The sequence below is a fragment of the Salminus brasiliensis genome, chromosome 13, assembly GCF_030463535.1.
Source record: "Salminus brasiliensis chromosome 13, fSalBra1.hap2, whole genome shotgun sequence".
NCBI classification, from domain to species: Eukaryota; Metazoa; Chordata; class Actinopteri; order Characiformes; family Bryconidae; genus Salminus; species Salminus brasiliensis.
This window is the reverse complement of record NC_132890.1, coordinates 15,874,868-15,879,867: the sequence shown is the minus strand read 5'-3', so window position 1 is coordinate 15,879,867 and position 5,000 is coordinate 15,874,868. Positions and strand designations below refer to the sequence as shown.

General features: G+C 46.6%; 3 non-coding genes across 3 annotated transcripts; all 3 read left to right on the top strand.

Annotated features, from left to right (window-relative positions):
• The first annotated feature begins 790 nt into the window (after positions 1–790).
• LOC140575822 (5S ribosomal RNA) lies at positions 791–909 on the top strand. Its single transcript, XR_011981081.1, has one exon. It is a non-coding gene; the product is annotated as a 5S ribosomal RNA (ribosomal RNA).
• Positions 910–2,298: 1,389 nt separating this feature from the next.
• On the top strand, positions 2,299–2,417 carry LOC140576359 (5S ribosomal RNA). The gene has a single exon (XR_011981576.1). It is a non-coding gene; the product is annotated as a 5S ribosomal RNA (ribosomal RNA).
• A 1,389-nt stretch (positions 2,418–3,806) lies between these two features.
• LOC140576358 (5S ribosomal RNA) lies at positions 3,807–3,925 on the top strand. Its single transcript, XR_011981575.1, has one exon. It is a non-coding gene; the product is annotated as a 5S ribosomal RNA (ribosomal RNA).
• Positions 3,926–5,000: the final 1,075 nt, after the last annotated feature.

Below are 5,000 nucleotides of genomic sequence, written 5' to 3'. Positions count from 1 at the left end.
GATGTTTATTTCACCGTTACACGCAACCTCAAGTCATGGGCCGCCATTCATGGGTCCCCGTTCTCGTTTCGGGGGGCTGATTTCCAGTTGTATTGAGTTTTTTTTAAATTCTCCTCCCAGACCTGCCTGCATCTACAACAGTTGTTCTTTTGTCCCCCTAAAGCTTCACAGAGCTCTTTGAACTTGACATGGCGACGCCACTTCCCTAAGTCAAAAGGCTGGCTGGCCCACTCAGCCCGAGCCTGCTTCACCGGCATCCCTGCGACTCGCAACTCACCTCAGAGCGATGCTTCGCCCGGCGTGCTAGCGTGAGCTTTTTTCTTTTCTTTTTTTTGCCCGGCTTCCATATTGGTAGGAAGTAGCCTCTGCATTTATCCCGTATTCCTGTTGTACCTTAGTATGTGGAATTTAGGGGTGTAAATAAAAGGAGCCAAGACAGTTGAGAAAGATTTGTGATTTTGTAATTGTCCCGTTTCACAAGCCCATTCGACTCATGTGGCTTATGTGACTTTTATGTTGACAAGGCCGAGTCTGGCGGCCGGCGTTAGCCTTTGTTGCTGAATGTTCAAGTGTCAGCCAAAAGAGCAAGTTTTGTTGTTTTATTTTTTTTGTGAAAAGAGAAGGAGGACAGGAGAGAGCAATGAAATGTGTGATTGGTTTGAATGAGCTTGGTGGGGTTGCTTTGGAAGTAAGAAAGGAGGGCGAGTAAATGTGTGTCCCCTGTAGTGTGGAAAAGGCAGCCGTCTTTTGCCGCGTGCTTATAAATAGGCTGAGTGGAAGCAGCGCTCTCGCTTACGGCCATACCACCCTGAGCACGCCCGATCTCGTCTGATCTCGGAAGCTAAGCAGGGTCGGGCCTGGTTAGTACTTGGATGGGAGACAGCCTGGGAATACCAGGTGCTGTAAGCTTTTGCCATCCTCAAGCACTTACATGCACATTCTTTCACTTGCTTTTCTTACTTTTACTCCATCTTACTTTACGCTTTCACAAATCTACAACGCATTACCCTTTCTTTTACATGTACGTCCTTGTGTTACATTTCATACGGTCTTTGGAGTCTTCAGAGTCGAAACATTTCAGCGTCAGATGCCGTTTAAGCCCACCTGCATGGCCTGCCATGGGATGGAAACCAATCAGTTGTAGTTTGGCTTAATTATAGCCAGTTGCTCTCAAAACAAAACACTGGAAAATATTCAACAAGAACTCTGTGGAGGGAATGCTGTGGATAAAAGTAACCCAAGCCTGCCAGTAGGGGTCAGTGTACGTTTGAGGAAACTGACAACATGGGGGGGAAAGTCTGTTACAGGATGTCAACGCAGAGCAGAACTACAACCAATCACAATTACAGCTCATGGGTGGGACAAGCCCAATATTTGCTGTTAAAAACAAACAAACAAACAAAAAAACACCTGCTAATTTAGATCACTTACTTAGGTCACATTAAAGCAACACATCACGAAAGGGAGTGAGCCGTGGGGCAATAACAGCACCGTTTCGTCACAGCCGTGATGTTTATTTCACCGTTACACGCAACCTCAAGTCATGGGCCGCCATTCATGGGTCCCCGTTCTCGTTTCGGGGGGCTGATTTCCAGTTGTATTGAGTTTTTTTAAAATTCTCCTCCCAGACCTGCCTGCATCTACAACAGTTGTTCTTTTGTCCCCCTAAAGCTTCACAGAGCTCTTTGAACTTGACATGGCGACGCCACTTCCCTAAGTCAAAAGGCTGGCTGGCCCACTCAGCCCGAGCCTGCTTCACCGGCATCCCTGCGACTCGCAACTCACCTCAGAGCGATGCTTCGCCCGGCGTGCTAGCGTGAGCTTTTTTCTTTTTTTTTTTTTGCCCGGCTTCCATATTGGTAGGAAGTAGCCTCTGCATTTATCCCGTATTCCTGTTGTACCTTAGTATGTGGAATTTAGGGGTGTAAATAAAAGGAGCCAAGACAGTTGAGAAAGATTTGTGATTTTGTAATTGTCCCGTTTCACAAGCCCATTCGACTCATGTGGCTTATGTGACTTTTATGTTGACAAGGCCGAGTCTGGCGGCCGGCGTTAGCCTTTGTTGCTGAATGTTCAAGTGTCAGCCAAAAGAGCAAGTTTTGTTGTTTTATTTTTTTTGTGAAAAGAGAAGGAGGACAGGAGAGAGCAATGAAATGTGTGATTGGTTTGAATGAGCTTGGTGGGGTTGCTTTGGAAGTAAGAAAGGAGGGCGAGTAAATGTGTGTCCCCTGTAGTGTGGAAAAGGCAGCCGTCTTTTGCCGCGTGCTTATAAATAGGCTGAGTGGAAGCAGAGCTCTCGCTTACGGCCATACCACCCTGAGCACGCCCGATCTCGTCTGATCTCGGAAGCTAAGCAGGGTCGGGCCTGGTTAGTACTTGGATGGGAGACCGCCTGGGAATACCAGGTGCTGTAAGCTTTTGCCATCCTCAAGCACTTACATGCACATTCTTTCACTTGCTTTTCTTACTTTTACTCCATCTTACTTTACGCTTTCACAAATCTACAACGCATTACCCTTTCTTTTACATGTACGTCCTTGTGTTACATTTCATACGGTCTTTGGAGTCTTCAGAGTCGAAACATTTCAGCGTCAGATGCCGTTTAAGCCCACCTGCATGGCCTGCCATGGGATGGAAACCAATCAGTTGTAGTTTGGCTTAATTATAGCCAGTTGCTCTCAAAACAAAACACTGGAAAATATTCAACAAGAACTCTGTGGAGGGAATGCTGTGGATAAAAGTAACCCAAGCCTGCCAGTAGGGGTCAGTGTACGTTTGAGGAAACTGACAACATGGGGGGGAAAGTCTGTTACAGGATGTCAACGCAGAGCAGAACTACAACCAATCACAATTACAGCTCATGGGTGGGACAAGCCCAATATTTGCTGTTAAAAACAAACAAACAAACAAAAAAACACCTGCTAATTTAGATCACTTACTTAGGTCACATTAAAGCAACACATCACGAAAGGGAGTGAGCCGTGGGGCAATAACAGCACCGTTTCGTCACAGCCGTGATGTTTATTTCACCGTTACACGCAACCTCAAGTCATGGGCCGCCATTCATGGGTCCCCGTTCTCGTTTCGGGGGGCTGATTTCCAGTTGTATTGAGTTTTTTTAAAATTCTCCTCCCAGACCTGCCTGCATCTACAACAGTTGTTCTTTTGTCCCCCTAAAGCTTCACAGAGCTCTTTGAACTTGACATGGCGACGCCACTTCCCTAAGTCAAAAGGCTGGCTGGCCCACTCAGCCCGAGCCTGCTTCACCGGCATCCCTGCGACTCGCAACTCACCTCAGAGCGATGCTTCGCCCGGCGTGCTAGCGTGAGCTTTTTTCTTTTTTTTTTTTTGCCCGGCTTCCATATTGGTAGGAAGTAGCCTCTGCATTTATCCCGTATTCCTGTTGTACCTTAGTATGTGGAATTTAGGGGTGTAAATAAAAGGAGCCAAGACAGTTGAGAAAGATTTGTGATTTTGTAATTGTCCCGTTTCACAAGCCCATTCGACTCATGTGGCTTATGTGACTTTTATGTTGACAAGGCCGAGTCTGGCGGCCGGCGTTAGCCTTTGTTGCTGAATGTTCAAGTGTCAGCCAAAAGAGCAAGTTTTGTTGTTTTATTTTTTTTGTGAAAAGAGAAGGAGGACAGGAGAGAGCAATGAAATGTGTGATTGGTTTGAATGAGCTTGGTGGGGTTGCTTTGGAAGTAAGAAAGGAGGGCGAGTAAATGTGTGTCCCCTGTAGTGTGGAAAAGGCAGCCGTCTTTTGCCGCGTGCTTATAAATAGGCTGAGTGGAAGCAGTGCTCTCGCTTACGGCCATACCACCCTGAGCACGCCCGATCTCGTCTGATCTCGGAAGCTAAGCAGGGTCGGGCCTGGTTAGTACTTGGATGGGAGACCGCCTGGGAATACCAGGTGCTGTAAGCTTTTGCCATCCTCAAGCACTTACATGCACATTCTTTCACTTGCTTTTCTTACTTTTACTCCATCTTACTTTACGCTTTCACAAATCTACAACGCATTACCCTTTCTTTTACATGTACGTCCTTGTGTTACATTTCATACGGTCTTTGGAGTCTTCAGAGTCGAAACATTTCAGCGTCAGATGCCGTTTAAGCCCACCTGCATGGCCTGCCATGGGATGGAAACCAATCAGTTGTAGTTTGGCTTAATTATAGCCAGTTGCTCTCAAAACAAAACACTGGAAAATATTCAACAAGAACTCTGTGGAGGGAATGCTGTGGATAAAAGTAACCCAAGCCTGCCAGTAGGGGTCAGTGTACGTTTGAGGAAACTGACAACATGGGGGGGAAAGTCTGTTACAGGATGTCAACGCAGAGCAGAACTACAACCAATCACAATTACAGCTCATGGGTGGGACAAGCCCAATATTTGCTGTTAAAAACAAACAAACAAACAAAAAAACACCTGCTAATTTAGATCACTTACTTAGGTCACATTAAAGCAACACATCACGAAAGGGAGTGAGCCGTGGGGCAATAACAGCACCGTTTCGTCACAGCCGTGATGTTTATTTCACCGTTACACGCAACCTCAAGTCATGGGCCGCCATTCATGGGTCCCCGTTCTCGTTTCGGGGGGCTGATTTCCAGTTGTATTGAGTTTTTTTAAAATTCTCCTCCCAGACCTGCCTGCATCTACAACAGTTGTTCTTTTGTCCCCCTAAAGCTTCACAGAGCTCTTTGAACTTGACATGGCGACGCCACTTCCCTAAGTCAAAAGGCTGGCTGGCCCACTCAGCCCGAGCCTGCTTCACCGGCATCCCTGCGACTCGCAACTCACCTCAGAGCGATGCTTCGCCCGGCGTGCTAGCGTGAGCTTTTTTCTTTTTTTTTTTTTGCCCGGCTTCCATATTGGTAGGAAGTAGCCTCTGCATTTATCCCGTATTCCTGTTGTACCTTAGTATGTGGAATTTAGGGGTGTAAATAAAAGGAGCCAAGACAGTTGAGAAAGATTTGTGATTTTGTAATTGTCCCGTTTC